Here is a 21,242-nt window from a genome sequence, read left to right on the forward strand (position 1 = left end):
GATCCCTGCACCCAGTGGCAGGCACCCTGGGGTGCCGGCCACAGGGTGCAGGGATGGACTGCACCCCTCCATTGCACAATGCGGACATGCATTCTGCCCGGAATGCATGCTCCCATTGTGTGGGATACGATTGCGACCGAAAAGGGTTCGGTCGCATCGTACTTGCTGGGCCGTGACCGACGACAGTGGGTCGGTCGGGAACGGTTCCTGACCGATGTTGGACGGACTCCAGTCCGTCCGACATCGGAATCGGCCCCATAGTGTGTGAAGATTAGTATGGTTAATTCAAATTGTAAAGAGAGGGATAATCTGAGTGTGAGTGACATGTGAGATGTGTGCCTATCTGTGAGGGGAAAGGACAATGTGGCTTCAGGTGAAGTTGTAAGGTAGTGGAAAGGTAGTTAGGTTTTGGTTTTTACTTAGCCTGGCTTGGGATTTCCCTGAACAGGCATGCTATATAGCAGCCCAAACACAATAAGGAGCTCTAGGGGCAGAGAACAGGTCATCCCCCACTCAGAGAATTATACACAACAAGGGGCCTGTTCACAAGGTGATATCAATACTCAAAACCCTAATACACTTGTTGTCATACATTTAGACAATCTATTAAGCCAGCGGTTATGCCATCTGTACTACTAGGGAATGGATCACCAAAATATAAAAAAAGCTTTAAAATCTGTCTGTAAAGAGAGTGACCTGTGTCTCCAACTACCCTTAGTGTAGTGAACTCAAAAGAGAAGAAGTGAAAAAATGTGAAAAAGGATTGGTGGTGCCTCACGGTAGTAACACCAAGGGGGTAAAGCAGGAAGGTACTCGCCTGCTACCTCAAGATCTCATCATCAGCTACCACCGCTCCAAAGCAAAAGTGTATAGAAAAGTGAGAAAAACCCATAAAGACAAGGTGCTAAGGTGTGTAAACAAAGATTGTCTGTGCACCAACTCGTGCAACAGGATCAACCCCACAATTGAAACTTAGGAGTCAGGTTATTGCTCCCCTAGTCCCAATCTAAAACTGAGCTAGATCACACTTGCTAACAATCTTTATTCAATGCTGTGTGTCTGCTCATTAAAAAGCCGACATGTTTCATTGCCACAGGAGAAAAACTCACGGCAATTTCTTCAGGGCGTGGGTCAGTAACTCCACCCTGCACCAAAACTTGTCTATTTTAAAATTCCTACGGGAGACACAAGAGAACAGACAGACATGCAAAACATAACATAATTAGTTGGCATCTGGTCACATTTAAAAAGGTTATTCAATATGAAAAACCTCCCACACATTTTTGTCACAGAATTTACTGGGATGTTGCCCAACATGGGCATACCTTTACCCTCAAGCACTTGTGTGTGTGTGTATTCAATCACTCTTTCACTGACTTTCCCAGTCACTTCCACTCGTGTATCTGTAAAACACAGTAAAATATCGTAAGGCAGTGAATGTTGGCAAAACACGATTTCAATAACGTTTCATGCACTGCCCTATTGTGCCATTAGTCTCATATGGCAACGGCAGCACGTGTGTAAATGTCCTTGTTACATTTAACCCCCTGTCTCAAACATCTACTCCCACTGTAGTATTTAGAGAACAGAGAGGTCAGATCTATCCCTTTCTATGCCAATACAAAGCGTGATGGACTCGCCAATATTATCGTGGTCGCTTCCCTTGCATGTATTCAAAGGACCATATCAAAACAAGCTTACCGTGACCGTATCGGTGTCAGGTGTTGACTCAGCACCGCATCGGCCCGGATTGCACTCAAAGTTAGTATTAACGGGCTTCGGCGCTCTACGTCACCGTGCGCATATGGCCCCTCCTTTGCTAACTAATTCACTGTACATTCCATGCTAACGCCGGCGCCATTATTAAATGGTGTTGGAACCGCTAATTTACTGATTCACTAGTTGTTATAGCGGCAATCAAGTGTTTCATAGCCGTTTATTTCAAATGTTGTTATGCATCGTATATAAATGTTTTATTTAGAAGCAAGTTGCCTAGATTTTACCATCCATTCACAAATGTTATTAAAACCTATATACACATGGACTCGCACGGTGATGCGGGTCCCGGTATTCATATTTACCACAACTTGGACCATTTAAATTCATAAAGCTAAAAATAGGTTCATTTATCTTTACCCCTACTCGGGAGTTGTTTTTTATAAATTGAACACTTAATAGCTTTATTTAACCCGTGGTGAACACACATGGCTATTCAAGTATTCCTCACACGATGTCTAAGGTGCTGATGACTTCAATATTACACGTGGGTCAAAAGCAGTTGTGCCATCCCCAAACAAAGAAAATTACAGGGTGTGAAAAAATATATAGAATATATAAGTATAGTGTTTGACAGAGCATCTTCAACACCACTCAAAGTCACACCTTTTTATAGCACAGGGCTTCATAGGATTCATAGGATAGTAAGTATATGAATGTAGATGTAAATATAAAAGGCTGGGGGACCTTAGCTGGGTTCTTAATTTATACACTGACCTTATTCCATTCAATAAGGTCATTCAATCCGGACTGGTCTACACCCACTTGATAGATCCACCGTGCCTCTCTAGTACTAAGTCTGGTTTCCATATTATATTGGTCCCCCACTACCCTCTCAAGGACAACCCAGCGGACATCCCTGGGTGCATGTTTACAGGTTTGAAAATGCTGCACCAGTTTGGTGGTGAGTTTCCCTGCACGCAGTGTGCTCAAGTGTTCTTGTATCCTTATTTTAACCTTCCGTGTCATGAGGCCAATATAGTGTAGATCACACGGACATGTCAGTCTGTAAATGACATTGGTTGTGTTACAATTGCTAAACTTGTTCAAGAACCAAGTTTGTTTTGTTACTAGCAAAAGTAACACTCTTTGTAGGAGATGTACATTCACATACTGAGCAGCTCTCACATGGATAATGTCCCCGCGGGACACTGGTCTCTCTCAGTTCTTGTTTAGGTCTGGTGTGCACCAACCGATCGTGGATATCAGCTGATCGTTTGAAGGCAAAGCGAGGCTGTGGCATATGCATGTTGGAAGTGCTTAGCAGATGCCAATGCCACCGAATGATTTGTCTAACTTTCGTTGAAAGTGGACCAAAGGTAGTGACCACCGGGATACATTCTCCACTTTTCTTAGGTGTCTTTTCCAATAGTGCGGCACGTGGCGTATTATACGCTTGTTTTCTCACCTGTGTGATGACCTTCTGAGGATAGGCTCGATTCTCCAATTTGCTAGCTAAGTCAACTGCCTGTTCTGAATATTTTTGTAGGGTAGAGCAGTTACGGCGATACCGTAAGAATGGCCCACAGGCAGATTATCTCGGGGGGCCCTAGGGTGTTATGACCTGTAATGCAGTAGCGAATTTTTATCAGTTGGTTTTTGATGAACATTAGTCACTAGCTTGTTGTGTTCTGCTTGAATATCAAGATCAAGATATGTTGCTGAAAGTCTGTTTGCAGACCATGTAAACTTGAGGCAATCATCAAGACTGTTTAACCATCCTAAGAACTCGTTGAGTCTCTCTTCAGTCCCTGACCATATGCATAACACATCATCTATATATCTCTTCCAGAGGACAATGTTCCTCTGGAAGAAATTGGTGTCAGAATAGATATGGTAGGCCTCGAACTGGCCTACATAAATGCAGGCCAGACTGGGAGCAAATGTTGCCCTCATCGGAGTACCAGACACCTGTAGGTAGATCTGGTCCTTAAAGGCAAAGAAGTTTTGGGTCAGTGCAATCTCTATACATTGTAAGACAAAGGTCTGAGGTGTGTCATAAAACCACTCGCATTTTCCCAGGGCGCGAGCTGCTGCCACCAGTGTCGCTTCCTGGGGGATGCTCGTGTACAACGATTCAATGTCTATAGTGACTAAAAATTGATTGTGCGGATCGTATGTTACATCTTCTAAAAGCCTAAGCACATCAGTTGTATCTTGGACATAAGATGGTTGAGTAATGACACATTCTCTCAAAAAGTAGTCAGCGAACTGCGATAAAGGTTCCAGCAATGACTGGATCCCCGAAACTATCGGGCGTCCCGGTGGTGGTCACTGGGCTTTATGGATTTTGGGTACTAAGAAGGAATCTAGATAGATTTAGCCATGAGTGGGCCTTTCCATACGTAGAAGATCAGTATTACCAACAAATTCAAGAACAAACATCATTTCCAACACGTGTGAGGGATGGACGTCGACAGAGTAGAAGGACCCCAAATAATTGGACCTTTGAGAATACGAGTAGCGAGGACGAGGACTATATTGCCCAACCATCCACTTCTAACCAAAGAGTGAGATTCAGTCCCCAAGATAGAACCAACGAGGACTTGGGCGCTCTATTTAGGGTTTTTTTAGGACAACAAACCCAACGCCCTCGCCAGAATTTGAATTCAACTTGTCAGACGTTCTCCCCAAGGATCACACGCAGCAGGGGCAGAATACCCCTATGATTGGGAGTGACAGCAACATAGTGGTTAACCTCTCACAAAATCAATTGACTGAAGATGAACTGAAAGTGCTCAATAAGGGGTTGGGGTTTGTCCCTACCCCGAAACATGATGGTTTTAAACTCTGGGGTGAACTACATGGCCTTATGAGAAGGATTAAACTGAAAAAGTTTTTTGAGGGCAAGGAACAGAACAATCCTTCTATTTTCTCGACCAACCTGCGCTGCCCTTCACAATTTTGTCCACCTAACAATTTGATAGGTCCAGAGGTACAGGTTTTTGAGCAGAAAGTTCTTCATGATATTTCAGGATTGGAACACAATATGCAGGCTACCACACATAGTAATATGAGTAGCCGGGACTGGCAAGCATTAAAAACTATACAGAGTAATCCAGCCATCACCATCAAACCGGCCGATAAGGGCGGGGCGGTGGTGGTGATGGACACTAAGGACTATGAGACTGAGGTCGCCAGACTTTTGGGAAACCGTTGTAATTATAGGCCATTGGTGAGGGACCCTACAAAAGAACTGCAGGCAACCATTATTAAGCTGGTTACAGAAGCAAAGGAGAAAAAATGGTTGACATATAAGGAAGCCGAATTTTTGATCAACATGAGACCTAGAGTACCGGCATTTTATATAGTACCCAAAATCCATAAAGCCCAGCGACCGCCACCAGGACGCCCGATAGTTTCGGGGATCCAGTCATTGCTGGAACCTTTATCGCAGTTCGCAGACTACTTTTTGAGAGAATGTGTCATTACTCAACCATCTTATGTCCAAGATACAACTGATGTGCTTAGAATTTTAGAAGATGTAACATACGATCCGCACAATCAATTCTTAGTCACTATAGACATTGAATCATTGTACACGAGCATCCCCCAGGAAGCGACACTGGTGGCAGCAGCTCGCGCCCTGGGGGAATGCGAGTGGTTTTATGACACACCTCAGACCTTTGTCTTACAATGTATAGAGATTGCACTGACCCAAAACTTCTTTGCCTTTAAGGACCAGATCTACCTACAGGTGTCTGGTACTTCGATGGGGGCAACATTTGCTCCCAGTCTGGCCTGCATTTATGTAGGCCAGTTCGACCGATACGGTCACGGTAAGCTTGTTTTGATATGGTCCTTTGAATACATGCAAGGGAAGCGACCACGATAGTATTGGCGAATCCATCACGCTTTGTATTGGCATAGAAAGGGATAGATCTGACCTCTCTGTTCTCTAAATACTACAGTGGGAGTAGATGTTTGAGACAGGGGGTTAAATGTAACAAGGACATTTACACACGTGCTGCCGTTGCCATATGAGACTAATGGCACAATAGGGCAGTGCATGAAACGTTATTGAAATCGTGTTTTGCCAACATTCACTGCCTTACGATATTTTACCGTGTTTTACAGATACACGAGTGGAAGTGACTGGGAAAGCCAGTGAAAGAGTGATTGAATACACACACACAAGTGCTTGAGGGTAAAGGTATGCCCATGTTGGGCAACATCCCAGTAAATTCTGTGACAAAAATGTGTGGGAGGTTTTTCATATTGAATAACCTTTTTAAATGTGACCAGATGCCAACTAATTATGTTATGTTTTGCATGTCTGTCTGTTCTCTTGTGTCTCCCGTAGGAATTTTAAAATAGACAAGTTTTGGTGCAGGGTGGAGTTACTGACCCACGCCCTGAAGAAATTGCCGTGAGTTTTTCTCCTGTGGCAATGAAACATGTCGGCTTTTTAATGAGCAGACACACCGCATTGAATAAAGATTGTTAGCAAGTGTGATCTAGCTCAGTTTTAGATTAGGACTAGGGGAGCAATAGCCTGACTCCTAAATTTCAATTGTGGGGTTGATCCTGTTGCACGAGTTGGTGCACAGACAATCTTTGTTTACACACCTTAGCACCTTGTCTTTATGGGTTTTTCTCACTTTTCTATACACTTTTGCTTTGGAGCGGTGGTAGCTGATGATGAGATCTTGAGGTAGCAGGCGAGTACCTTCCTGCTTTACCCCCTTGGTGTTACTACCGTGAGGCACCACCAATCCTTTTTCACATTTTTTCACTTCTTCTCTTTTGAGTTCACTACACTAAGGGTAGTTGGAGACACAGGTCACTCTCTTTAGAGACAGATTTTAAAGCTTTTTTTATATTTTGGTGATCCATTCCCTAGTAGTACAGATGGTATAACCGCTGGCTTAATAGATTGTCTAAATGTATGACAACAAGTGTGTTAGGGTTTTGAGTATTGATATCACCTTGTGAACAGGCCCCTTGTTGTGTATAATGCTATATAGCAGGCATGGGTGCACGATGGACAGTAGGAGTCTACTGAGGGTGGTGACCTGGGATGGTATTCATCTTGGAGGTGTAGCAGTTCTCTGGCATTCCCAATATTATCCAGTCCAAGGCGAAGAAGGCGAGTGTGATTTACATAAAGTGAACCCTATTTCCTTATTCTTTCCCATTTGGAGTTTTCCATTACATTGGTGGAGATCTCCATGGCAGAGAGCTCAGTCGGTAGGTGTATGACTGAAATCCTGATGTTAGTATAATTTTTTCTATATTAAGAATCATCACTTCCTCATGTAATGGGGTGGAGACACACAATCCTACTACTGGGCATATATTTCTCCCCCGAAATAGTGAAATGAGCGGTGAAAGGTGGAGTGCTCAGCTCACATTAGTAAATTGATAGCTTGTTTAATGCAGCTCGGCATGCTGAATTTCATTTTACTAGCGGAAAGTGAAAATAGGTGAAGTTTCCAAAACCAATTAACAAAAATGTTGAGAATAAGTCGGAAGGTAGTAATCTTCACTGCAAACTTTAACGGAAAAAATGCTTACCGAAAAAACAGTACATAAAAAAAAACAATAATCCAATATCACAGTAGTTAAGAACTTCATAAATAAATACTGTCATTAAAATAAAACATAATTTTGCCATAAAAACAGGCGGTCATATGACCTGCAGCTCTACAAATCTTCACTGCGACTTCATCTAGCTGCTCCCTGATGATTACGTCTTCTCCTCTGACACTGCCGGTGGGTTTGCCCCTCAGAATTTAACCTTCGTAGAAATTTTTATTGAAAAATTCTTCTTAGTCTGAAGGTAAGCGGAGACCAGGCCCAGTTAACTTTGAGTATCTGAATCGCGCTCCATCACGGTCAGTCATCACTTTAGACTTTGCCCCGATCTTGCCTGAATGGATTACCACGGTTGGCACTATGATCCTTTAGATGAGATTTTGATCTTCAAATTTAAAAAAAACATAACTCAGTTCTAATGATTGGATTTTTTTAATTTGGTGTCAAATAATTTATTAGAATTTGCTATGTTTTTCTAAAGTGGTGTGGGGTTTTTCTTGTCTTGTATTTTCACTTTATTACTGTTTTAAGTGCTGCGTAAATACTTTACGCATTGCCTCTAAGTTAAGCCTGCCTGCTTTTGTGCCATGCGTACCAGAAAGTTCAGCGCAAGTTAATTTAGTAACTTTTTTGTTTCACCCTGACAATATTTGCGACTGTCGCTTGAGTATGGTTTTGTTCCCCTTAACCAACAACCCTATTTCTCACATGGGTGATCAGTGGTGGGACACGGTGCTTGTGTTTGTGCAGTACCATACAGTGATTAGTTTAACACTAAAATCCCATATAAACAACTTGATACTAGATGGGACCTAATTTCAAATTCTCCTTATTTAGCTTTTTTTCTAAAGTCACTCCATTAAGATGGAGGAGGAAGACTTGCCCCCAGAAAAGGAGCCTCCTTAAAGGACAGGGAGCATTGTGACTTACACCAGTCTGTCCCCAGAGGAGCTGGAGGACAGAAGAGCTGAAAAGAAGTTCAAGCTGCAGCTGGCCAAGTTAAAGAGCCCTTGAGGAAAGGAAATCAACCCTGAAGTAGAAGTGGGTCAATTAGGAGGCTGATGCCAAGAGGGCAGCAGATGATGCCCCGGGGTCTTGAGGAAAGGAAGATGGCCATGGAGGAAAAGAGAATGTCCAATGGGCTGAGTGTCTGGGAGCTGGACATCAGAGCCAAGCAAGCAGAGTCCAGCAACAATGGTGGCAGGGAGAGGTGAGAGTCCGCATACCACAATATTGGTGCCCAGCTACATGGCGGTACATGGCACAGATAAATGGTTTCCTACATATGAGATTGCCCTTAGAATGCACAGGCTCCCAGAGGAGGACTGGGAAGCAAGCTTGGGAAAACACATGCCCACAGTGGGGAGGGGCATCTCTCTAATACTAGAGGTGTGAAAGCAAATGCAGTATGCTCCCCTGAACACCTTTTTACTTGCCAAGTCTGAGGTGTCCATAGAGGTACTGCCTTAGTTTCAGGGACAGACACAAACTCTCAAAGAGTCTTAGGGAGACTTCCTGTATTATTCCAACAAAGCACTGAGTGGCTGGGCGAGGGGGAGCAAAGTTAATGATTACATTGACCTGTACAATCTAATTCTGAGCGAGCACATGCTCAATACCTGTTTTACATAACTGCGCCAACACTTGGTTGACAGTAACCTCACTGATCTAAGGGAACATGCTAAGGATGCAGATCTCTGAGTCAGTACCAGAGTATTTAAGGAGGCATCTGGGGTTTCCCAATAGGGTGGACGTGTCCCCATGAGAAGAAAGAGGGGGAGAGAAAAATAAAAGCAAAGAGCTCTCTTGAGGCCCCCAAAACAGTTTTTAGGGGAAGGGAACCTAGCTCTATTCTAAACAAAAGAGCTACGGCTTCTGGGATAAGAAGACAGGTAAGTTTGTCCCCAAGTGCCAGAAGTGCTGCAAGTTTGGGCACGAGAAAGCGAATGTCAAGTGTCCCAAGAGGGCACAGCCCCCACTGGTGGGCAAACCCCCGGTTTGTCTACTGTAGCACTTGGGGAGGAGATTGTCCCAGTTAGTGTGGGAGAGAGAGCAGAGATTAAGGCTCATCTCAAGGTATTGGCAGATTGCCCTGACTGAGGGGGCAAAAGGGAGGTCAGCATTCTCGACCCCAGAAGGCCACTATCAATTAAAGGTGTTGCCTTTTTGGATTAAAGAATGCCCTTGCCACCTTCTAGAGGTTGGCGAACAGGGTTCTGGATGGGAAGGAGGCCTTCTGTGCTGCCTACCTGGATGACATAGCTGTCTACAGCTCCAGTTGGGAGGAGCACATGTACGACCCTTGGGAGGTACTTGAGGCCCTACAACAGGTAGGCTCTACTATTGAATCCAACAAGTCCAAGATATGTCAGGGAACTTTGGTGTATCTGGGACATTTAGCGGATCGGGGCAAGGTGCAGCCCCTCCAGGTCAAAACTGAGACCATCCTGGTCTAGGAGCCCCCCAAAACTCAGACAGAAGTGTGGGCCTTCTTAGGCCTCATTGGCTATTACAGGAGTTTTGTTAAGAACTATGCCACCATTGTTGCCCCCTTGAGTGCGCTGACTTCTAAGAAGCAGCCTGAGAAGGTGATCTGGCCAGAGGCCTGCCAGAAAGCCTTTGCCACCCTCAAGGAGGCCAGGTGTACAGCACCAGTACTCAAGGCCCCTGACTTCTCCAAGGAATTTATAGTACAGACTGATGCATCAGAGCGTGGCATGAGGGCTCCATTATCACAGGTGAATGAGGGGGTCCTAGACAAACATGTAGCCTTCAGTAGTAAAATGTTACTTTCTGGGAAACAGTTGTGCAATGCTATTGAGAGGGAGGCTTTTGCTGTGGTCTGGGTACTGAAGAAGCTAAGACCCTACCTGTTTGGGACTCACTTCTAAGATCAGACAAACCGCAGGCCCCTCAGATGGCTCATGCCAATCAGAGGTGACCATTCCAAACTATTGAAGTGGTCCATTTTGCTACAGGGAATGACTTTACCATGGAACATCGCCCTGGGTCAGACCACTACAATGCTGATTGTCTTTCCAAGTTCTTCCAGGTTAGTAATGAGAACTCCCAGGAGGTTGAGTAGTTCTCCCCACTTTCAGCTGGAGGGGGCACATGTTAGACTGGTTAGCCATAGGGTGGTCTTTCCCCAAACCTTTTGGCTCCTCCCCTCCTGCTTTCCTGATTTCAGTTGTGCTTTTGGACTCTTTGTACTTTACCACCAGTACAAAAGTGTGTGTGCTCCCTCCCTAAAACATGGTAAAATTATCTTACACGTTATTGGTATGTTTAATGTACATGTAAATCCCAGTAAAGTGGTATACCATATAACAAGGCCTGGTAAATTAAATGCAATTAGTGGGTCTGCAGCACAAATTGTGTCACCCAATTAAGCCCCTGTCGGGAGGTGCGGCCTGTCCCTCGACCACGGACCCCGGACTCACCTTTGTCACCTCCCTCTTCTGACCCACAGGCCCCGGTGGCCGGAACAGGACCCTCGCCGTTTCCGATGGGAGCCGATCTGCAGCGCTGGCCCTTTCAGGACACTACCTCCTTGTCGGGTGAAGGACACGCCCCCTATGACGACGTCGACGTGGATTGGCGGAGCCAGACCGGAAAAGGACCGGACCCGGAAGCCGAGGGAGAGCCGTGGACGCGAGGAGAAAGGACGGAGCAAGCGGGAGACGAGCGAAAGGAGGAGGACGAGACCGTGCTGACCGGAGAAAGCAGAGAAGGAGCAACAGACGAGCCACGAGGCCGGAGACACGCAGCGCCCTGCCAGGGACCCGGAGGTTCCTGGCTCCGACAGGTACGCGAACGAATCCTGGGATCAGGGCGGCGGGTGTGCGTGAAAGAAGGGGACGCCTTCCAGTAACTAGTAGACGGTTCATCTACGGTTGCTACGCTAATAATTAAACAACGATGGTGGCTCTACTCTCTAACGCACCCACTTCCGTACTACAGTGTCCTTCACAACCCGACCCCGCACTTCCTAAAGTGTCCCTGTAACTAAAGAGAGGTCTTTTCTTTTTTTGTTTATATGACGTCGACCCCTGAGTCCCAACCGGAGAAGAAACCTGGTGTTCCCTCAGGACCAACGAAGAACGCCCCACGCTGAAAACACTGCATCACAAGTGCCAGCCCTTTAAAACCTTCCTTCACTTCTGTTGTAAGACAATAAATCTGGGATCAATAACATTCCTTAGTCTGTCATCTCTACTGCAAGTGCACTAGACGCCCGCCCCGTGACAGCCCCTTAAAATATTACCCCGGCCCGTCATTGCAGCCTGTGAGCAGTTTTAAACTGCGAATTCCACTTAGCAAAATAAACCCATTGCCAGGCCTAAAACTCCTGTTTTATTACTTATAAATAGGGGTTATAGTTTTTTTGTTATTTATTTATTTTACATTTCCGTCTCTATTTAATCCATATTTATTTTTGGCTAAATTTATTTGTATTTATCCATATTTGTTCTGGGTTTTTTGAAACAATTAAGTTGAAACTAGTATATTTCCACATTTATTTAACCCAAAATATGTTCACTCCTACTCGAATGCCTAACAAGTTTAAAATATATGAACACTGACATGGGATAAATCAATGCACTTACATGAAAATATGCAACTTTTAGTATCAATGCTGTGCACAACTCCTGCTGCTTAGGCATCATTACTAAAATTCCTTTCTTTTTTAACCTCTTTACCTATCAATCCACACAGCTTTTGGCCTGTCAGTCATGACTGACAGCATTTTAAATCACTCAAAAAATACCCTAATTTTCAGTTTTAGTCACAAAACAAAATACAGATAACCAAAATAAAGTTTGACTGATAACTTTTGTTTGGGAGCAGGTAGAAATGTCATGTTTGGTGTCTAAAAAAATATATTTTCAAATCCTCTTTAATGGAAAAGTTGTATTTTAAGTCGCAATTCTGATAATACCACTTTTAGAAAGTTTACATTTTTTTATTCACACCTATAAGAAGGGCACCCCTAAATATGCTATTTAGTGCGGGAATAGGGGGAAACAAATCATCAATTATAAACATTCCTGTTCATCCTAGCTGCATTGATGGAAGGAATCAATCCAGTGTAGTCACTGACTCAAAATCCTCTTTCAAATATTTATTCTGTTATTTAAAATGTACTTAAATGTTCATACACTTCCTATTTTTTATACATATATTACACAACATTTTTTTCTTATTTTTCTGAACAGAATCGCACATTATACTTGCAACATTTAAACATGAACAATGATTAAATCAATACAAAATATGTCACAGACCACCCCACTCTTGGTTCACTATCTCACATTCACAGCTGACCAACACACTTACGTACACTTCATACACACATTTACCATAACCCCAGAGCATCCTTCAAAAGTCCAACAAATAGACCACTCCTTTTAGTCTTGCATTGTTGCTTCTTGGCCTGGTCTCTCCGAACAAACTTGGTCAATGTAAGTTCTGGTGGCTATTGAAATCTCTTGACCACCTTCTTCAGAACCAAGGTCCAATAATGTTTTCTTTCCCCCACACAAGTGAGGTATATTCTAGTAAAATAAAAACATCTAAATGTAAGGGTCATAACAAGACTAATGACTAATGAAATGAGCAAGAGCTACAAGGAAGAGAGACCCCACAGATCCCAAATTCAGGTTGGAGCTTACCCCGCGTTCGTGAGCCAAAGGAAGGGACGGAGCTTCACAGGCTCCATTCCGCAACTCTCCGCCTCCCCCCGCCTGGTAGAGGGAGAAGCGGGTCGCCAGAAGTGAACAGAAACCCGTAAGCCAGGCAGAGGCTGAGCCTGGATCTGGGTGGGGCCAACGGAGGCTTCACTCCATGCCCTGTGGTCCGTGTTTGACATTTTTCCATGACTGAGCGGCTGCACCGTGTGGTTGCGGGCAGCCGCGGTTCAAGGAGCCAGGGCATGAAGCCCCCCGGCTCACCCTTATTGGTCAGCTGCCTTGGGCAGTTGGACTTTGTTGAAACGGAGGGGAGACAGAGTCCATGCCCCTCCCCTAAAGGGGACGTTTCTCCGACTTCGCGGACCGGGCATGGGTCCTGGTCCGAGGAAGTCAGTGGGAGCACCAACCCAATAGTGGGGCACTTCTTCAGTGGCATTGCGGGGCAAACCCAGGACAGGGCCTCTGCTTAGGAATGTGCTGCTTTTGGGACAACGTCACTGGCGGTATGGTTACCCCAGTTGGGGGTGTACAGATGCTGTGGTGCCCAATTCCCATGTGAGGAGTACCACGTCCTGGGTAAAATGAACACAGGTTTCTGCTTTGGATGGTGTTTATGCCATACTGTACAGGGTTATTGCCTAATGCGGTTGTAATGTGTGCACTCCACTGGTGTTATGTGCAGTAATGATGTTTATGCCCAAGAGGGGCATGATGTGTTATGGAATGTGCACTGCTGCAGATGTTTAGGCATAAGGTGTTGTGCTAAGGGCAGTTCTAGCCAGTAGTTACTGGTTATCCTCATTTCAAGTGGTTACATGGTGCACTTGTGATTATATGCAGATTGGCCTAATGATTTATGGAAATATCTGTAAATACATGACAAATGCCTGGTGGCACCGAGTATAGATGTGATATGTTCTAATGTGTTTTTATGATAATACAAAAGCCTATTTTTATATAACCTGATGTGGAGTTTCTTTTGTGGTGTGCCGAGTGTGTCGCTGCTGTGTGAGAGTGTTGCGAAAACGCTTTACACATTGCCTCTGGGATAAGCCTGACTGCTCTGCCAAGCTACCAAGGGGGTGAGCAGGGGTTATCTTTGGTGTGTAACTCCCTCGCCCTGATTAGAGTGGTGGTTTCTGCCTGGCTTAGGCTCATGCCCTAGCCAACCAGAAATCCCATTTCTAACAGCCAATATGTTAAGGACGAACTCCGTGTACTCAAGCATCACTTCCTTTGTATTTAAGAGGCCCACTTATCTTTGTCAGAGACTAAAAATCAGAACAATTTGGGCTATAACATCGTGGCCGCATCGGGTAGGGAGGGGTCTCAGTGGGGGTAGCTCTGTTCGTAAGGGTGGAAGGTCCGTTTGGTTAAAATTGACCAATCTAGTAGGTGGGTTATTGAAAATATATTGAAAGATAGTTGACAACTGACGGTTTGTGTGCTGTATGCATCAAACAAGGATGATCCTTTGGTCTTTAAATTTTTACTTTCTAAATTGTTTCAATGGCGTCCCACTTTTTTTTTTATCTGCGGGGGCTTTAACTGGCTTGATGTCAGCAGAGCTGCTCATGAAAAAGTCTTGCGCTGCTCTGAGGACATTATCTATACTCACGCTCTTGTTGACATATGGCACGCATGTCGTGGGTCAGACCCTGGTCATACATTCCACTTGGCTTCACATAAGGCCCTTTCCTGGAATGATATGGTTCTAGCAAGCAGTACTGTTGTCTCCGCTCTCTCTATTAAATTTAATCTGCATGTCATCTCGGATCACAATGGTCTTTTCGTATTTAATAAATTGAGCTCCTGGGCTCTTATCGTTTCTACCTCTAGGTGGTCTTTTGATCTCAAATTAGTACCTCAGAAAATAGTATGTAAATTACATGATGGACTGCCTGAAAGAGTACTTTTCTGCTAACCAAAATTCAGCCTCTTCGACAATAGTGTGCGATGCAATGAAAGCTTGGTACATGGTTAGACCCTCAGCTACCCCTCTCAATGTAATGAAAGGGAACAAAAGTTAGATCAGTCCCGGCGTTCATCTCCTTTTGTTGGAATTAGAATATTCCAAATGAGTCTGTGATGCCCACTTTCCTGAATCAGAAAATATATTGGAACAACGAACTATTGCACGTATGATTATACAGAAAAAGATTTGGGATAAAGCTTATCGAAGGTGGCAGACAAAGCAGGGTCTTTGTTTTGAACACAGTAAAGAGATGGGGCAGTTTTCATATTTTGAGATCAGAGACAAACGATCTAAGAATACAATCACTAGCATCCGGAACTCAGTGGGTCAGACTAGGTCAGATCCTATGGATTTCTTATCTGTATTTCAAGAGTTTTATGCTGCTCTTAATCATGAGGAGAGTCCTCCTTCACAAAAAGTCATCAAAGGCTATCTATAGGTGGTGAGTTTACCCTGACGATCAGCTACTCAACGCGAGATATTGGATGTCCCAATTGCGTCAGCAGAGATTAGGAAAGCACTGTCTCAATTGGCATCAGGAAAAGCATCTCGCCCTGATTCTATGCCTATAGAATTCATAAAGCTTTTCCAGATATCACTGTTCCTAGATTTGAAGAGCTGGTGAATTCTCCATATTTTCTGCAGTCTGTGCTAACTTCCTGGGAAGAAAAGTCTTTTTCGATTTTTCTAAACAAGGGTAATGATCCTCTCAATTGTGGATCGTACCACTTAATATCGTTGATGAATACAGACACAAAAAAATACACTCATATCCTTGCAAATCGCTTATCTTCAGTCATCTCTACTTTAGTCAAAACAATGCAGCACAGCTCCATCCCACTGTGGAATACAACAGCTCATATATATATATGGACGTTTCTGTTATGGACGTGGCAGAAACACAGGGGGATCCTGCAGGTATGATCCTGCTTGACGCTGAGAAGGCATTGGAAAGTCTTGTGGAGCTTTCTGTGGTTAGTTCTGGCGAAAATGGGGTTAGGAGAGAAGTTTAATAGTGCCGTTATAACTCTCTATACCTCATTGTCGACCCGAATAGTTAACATGAGAAGAATATCGGACAGTGTGAAGCTTCAACGGAGGACCCAACGGGGTTGCTCGTTGTTCCTTTTATGTATCATTGTTATATTTGGAAACCTCTTATCCAGAAGCTGAAGCTTTCAGGTTCCATCCTCCCGAATTAATCAATTTACGGTGAAGGTGATGACGTATGCGGATGATATCCCCATACTGTCATCCTCTCGGGCTCAAGCGCTCTCTGGTAATGGGGCAGCGGTGGGCTGTTTTGGCACAGTTGCTGGGTATACATTGAATATCGACAAACCACAGGTTATAACTATCTTATCACCAGGCCCCTCAAACCACCGGCATGTAAAAGAAGCCACTTAATTAGGGGCTCCTATCTCCACCTACTTGAGGGGTATTGTAGATCTTTTGTACGAGGTGCTGTATCATGAATCTATGACTTTTATGACTCTTTCGTAAATGAGATAAGCATAATTTTGAGCTGATCAAGTGGTACAACCTGATTAAAATGGTTATTCTGCCAAGGTTTTTGTGCATGTTTAGGTCCATACCCCTCTATCTCCCCAAGCTGTTTTTTTTTAAGTTGTGGTTAGTTGGCAGAGATTTATATAGGAGTATAAAAAACCTCGCTGTGCCATCCGGTTTTTGCAATTCCCTCGTGAGATGGGCAGTATGGCTCTTCCTTCGTTGTGGGTGGACTTTCTGTTTTTGTTTGGGTGGCAACTCTTGTCTGTTATGGATAGGTCTGACTGGCAGTTGTCCTGTCTTTCTCTGGAACATCAGATTTTTTATTGCACCTTGTCACCTATGCAGGGCATGATCGATGCAGTCTAATTTAAACACACTAGGTTTAAGATGCTTTTTGTCCATCATAAGATTTGGCTTTCTATTAAAACGTATTATAACATATTGTCTTTTAATCAGTACACTTCCCTTGTCTTAAAACTTATCATGCTGCTGGATCTGCATGATGGTTTTGTACAATTCTGGCACCAGATTGGGTTTAAACAGCTCGGTCAATTGTTCTCTAACAGGATATTTCTTTCATTCGGGTAATTTCAGCATCTTTGCGGTACATATTGGCAGAACTTTTTTAGATACTTGCAGCTTAGAGATTTTGTTGCCCATCTTCCAGCCAATGAGATGCCTATGCGTCACAATCCATTCTAAATTTAGCTCTATCAGTGCCTTGTATCCGACTCTAATCTGCAGTAGATTTAATGAAAAACATTTCCAGCAAATAGTGAAAAATTGGATTAAGAATTTAGGCTCGACTGTGACTGAGGAGGACATTAGCTCTAGTGTTCAGCTGGCCCAAAGCAGATGTAATGTGTCATGGCTTAAAGCTCATTGTTTTAAGATTGTATATGACATATACTATACTCCTTACTGATTGTTTAAAATGGACCTTAGGGCAGCCTTTGAATGTTTTCAGTGTACAGAGCCAGTATATCTTTGCTTCCTGTCCAGTCCTTTCACCATTTTGGGCTTAGTTTTTAAATAAATTAAACATTTTGTTATGTTGGGAAGCCCACTACTACTCAAAGTTTCTTATTCTGGGCCATACTAATTTAATACCACGTAATCTGGTCTTGATATATTTTTACGCAGTTACAGTGGCATTGCCAGGTTCTTGTCGCAAAGCGAGCGCCCAGATCCAAAGGCTTGTTGGCACGAGATCATTCTTGCCTGTGGCTTGGAATTTACAATCATGCAGCATAACCCTAACTGGCACAAATTGAAAAAGTTGGGGGCTCCGTTCAGGGAGGGGTTTGTTTGCTGAATATCTGGCTACCTTCAGAGGATGTAATTTAATTCTGATGCACATAATTAGGGTTTTTCTGTGGGTTGATTTCATCATCATTGAAACTATGATGGTATGACATATGCACTTTGTAAAATTCTATGTATGTGTGATTGTTACTGAAATTAAATTTACATCTGGTTTGTCTATTGTATTTTATCTTATTATACCTTCCTAATACATAAAATCTTGTGTCTCAGTGCATTCAAGGTCTATTCCAATCCAGTTAAAATGTAGCCCTATGAGTTTATGTAAACGTATTTGATTTTACACCATGTCAATCTACAGGCAGATGTGTCCAGGAACTTAAACAGCGGCGGCTGGTGACACTTCAAGGTGGTCAGCGTAAAAGTTGGGGATGATTGCTACGCCCCCACTGACATATGGGTTGTTTAGGAGGTTCCCCTAGAGAAAAGTTTGAAAAGAAGAGTGGTAAATGCTGCATTTTAAAGCACGTTTAAGAAAGTGTGAGTAACCGGAGAGAAACAGAATTAAATCTTGGTTGGTGCATTTTGAAATAGTCAATTGTGTGTTTATAGTGCTACAAGGTGACAGCCTGCGACTGAGTTGGTCCTTTTAATATCTAAGCCAATATTTTAACATTTTTATGCATAATGTATAAGATTGGCTGCCATAAAAACTGTAAAAAGTTTTTTTGTTTAATATAAAACAAGTGTTTTAAATCTATATATTTTTGGGTGTACGCAAAGGTAACTGCTTACAAAAGAGCGCACACACCTTAAATTAAAGATAAATTTGAATAAAATGAATCAGTGAGAAATACATTACTTTGTCAATTGATAAAGCAATCCCTGAAGATATTGGTGTGTATCAAGCAAGAAAGAAACAGAATGGAATATTGGCTGGAGCAGTGGGGACTAATGAGGTCCCAACCTGTGAGAGAGAAGGCAGCGTACACAATGCCATTTATTACTTTACAATTTTATTACATATGGTAACAGGGTCACATATAACAGAAGAGTGTCAGTCATAAGTTCATTGGAACTCTGGAAATGCCACACAAAAGCAGTCTGAAACTCTGCAGTTATGAATTAACAGTTCAACTCACTGTCAGATCACTGAGGAGCAACACCTGCCCTTGAGAGCAGATGTGCCGATGCAAAGAATATTTAGCAATTTAAAAGAACACGCAAGGCAAACTGGCTTTCAAAAATGTGAATGCCACCGTCTAAAATCCAAGAGCAGCTTTCCCTTCTTCACAGCTGTATGGAACTAGAATTATTCATTAGGTTTCATTTCTCTCCTCAGACTCCAGCACGCAGCAGTCACGAAGACAAGCACATTCCAGCCCACACTTTAGGGCTCCTGAACAAAAACAATGTATCTTCATCCTCAGCAGGCACACACCTGCTTCTGTTCCCTCTCTGCACAAGGGGGGTTTGCTCTCTGCCCACAGCAGAATCATTTACAGCGCTGACAAGTGTGTATGGTGATCCACAGAACGTCCATATACATCACGGAAGGTTTTTTTCTGCCACCCTCTATACCCCCCACAAGAACGCTGCTGGCTCGGCCTGTGCGGGTAAGAGCGGTGAGGCTGGGTTGGGGGAATTGCGACAGACACTGACGAGGGAAAATGAAATATATAATTAATTTTTCTTCGTGGTCGTCTGTCGAAAACCCCCCCACCCGGCCCCTCAGGTCTTACCTCCACAGGTACTCTCTACATGAAGACCTCTGAGATGTCTCTCCCATTCCACCCTTACTGATTGCCCAAAATGGCCATCCCTACCTCTTCTTTTTGCAGTTTTATAGAGCTTGAACTCGACCCGCTATACAAATCAATACAACATAACATAACAACGTAATAGAGGCTGGTGAATTGCCTGCGGTATCTGGAAAAGGACGTACCAAGGAGTGTGGAATCAGAAAGGATAGTGTCTCTCAAGGTCAAAAGGACATGGCAGGCTTCAGAAGCATAGGTTAAAAGCCAGTTGAAAGATAGCCGGTATTTCTAAGCGCTCTACAATTCCCTGCATTGTATTGACTTAAAATATTGTTTTCGCATCTGGTAAATGTAAATGTAAATTTGATACTTGTATAGCGCACTACTCACCCGCAAGGGTCTCAAGGCGCTTGTACGAATACCGCTGTGGAACCCATCCTGGCTTTCCCTGTGAGGCATCCACTCCTGGGCACCCCCAAGGTGGAGGCCAGGCATCCTTAGCGTTGTGGGGGCCGTTGTGGAGATTAAGCAAGCTATTGCCCAGAGTTGCAGAGTGGGACTCCATGATTGGAATAGGCACCGAGGCGAGATTGATCAGGTCCGTGGAATTTTGGAGACCAAGACCCGCCGAGGCGGGGAATTGAACCCTGGTCCCGGGCTAGACCTCTGCATCAGAGTCTGCCGCTCTAATCATTGAGCCATCTGGTCCCTATCTAATTCAAAAGAAATCCATCCATCCTCCTCTTTTTTTAATTTTTACAGTTTTTTAGAGTGTGAACTCGACCCAAAGGTATTGGAGCATTTCAAAAGGTCACATTAACTGGGGAGATTAAGTCATTTGCCCAGGATGACAGGATGTTAGGCCGACTCCAGGACTTCACCCTGGTTCCCCAATTAGAAAGTCGGCAGCTCCGGCAATAACGCCACTCCCTCTCCTCTACATTGAATATCACATTGGCGTTTAAAACTAAATGTTGGGCCCCCGCCTTCACTCGCAAGGAGCATATAAAGTCCCCTTCTGGTGAAAGCTGCAGGTTTGCTTTTAACACTGACGGTGTTGAGCAGAGGGCCGTACCTTGGTACTGCTGCGGTGGCCTTTTTGGCAGCTAATTATTTTCCAAGCGATGGCATTTTCTTAAGTACGCTCCGCTTTAGGGCACAGCGTTAGGTCACATGACCTCAATCACTTCAGAGGCTGCAAGCAACACCCTTTCTCAGCTCCTCACAGGTGAGAGCTGGGAAAGGGTGTTGCTGGTTCGCAGCCTCTGAAGTGATTGACGGGCAATTCCAGGAATGCAAGGCTTAGGCCCTAGACACCTGGGACTGCTTGTAAATATGACGCTGCTGTGCGTCATATATGGGAGGTGTCTTAGACCCCAACAATTGCACGCCAGGGCTGGGATGAGGCCAGCCCTTAGCCAGCATAGTGATTTAAAAAACATAAACGGATACTGCTGCTTGGCACATGCTCACTGGAGCATGTGTCCCTCTCAAGAGTACCTGGCAGCCAGGTACTGAGAGCAGCACTCGGCACAGGCTTAACGCCCTTATTTAAATAAAAAAAGTATTTATGTGGATGGTAATTGCTCTTGACAATCACCATCCAGATATCTTGCAAATCTTGGTGGGCGGCGCCCTGGCGGCCTCTTACTGGCAGCTGCTTCTGAACTTAAATAATTTCATAGAGGCCTTCCCTGTCACAGACAAAAGTTAGCGGACACCTGA

At 44.0% G+C, this 21,242-nt stretch overlaps 1 long non-coding RNA gene across 1 annotated transcript in view; it reads right to left on the reverse strand.

The window, feature by feature from the left end:
* LOC146775939 (uncharacterized) overlaps window positions 1-20,325 on the reverse strand; it is a 31,462-nt gene extending 11,137 nt beyond the window's left edge. Inside the window, exon 1 of the long non-coding RNA XR_014972218.1 lies at window positions 19,908-20,325. This is a non-coding gene — a long non-coding RNA (uncharacterized LOC146775939). The remainder of the gene's footprint in view (window positions 1-19,907) is intronic.
* Between the last annotated feature and the right edge of the window lie 917 nt (window positions 20,326-21,242).

This window comes from Triturus cristatus, chromosome 12 (assembly GCF_964204655.1).
Source record: "Triturus cristatus chromosome 12, aTriCri1.1, whole genome shotgun sequence".
NCBI classification, from domain to species: Eukaryota; Metazoa; Chordata; class Amphibia; order Caudata; family Salamandridae; genus Triturus; species Triturus cristatus.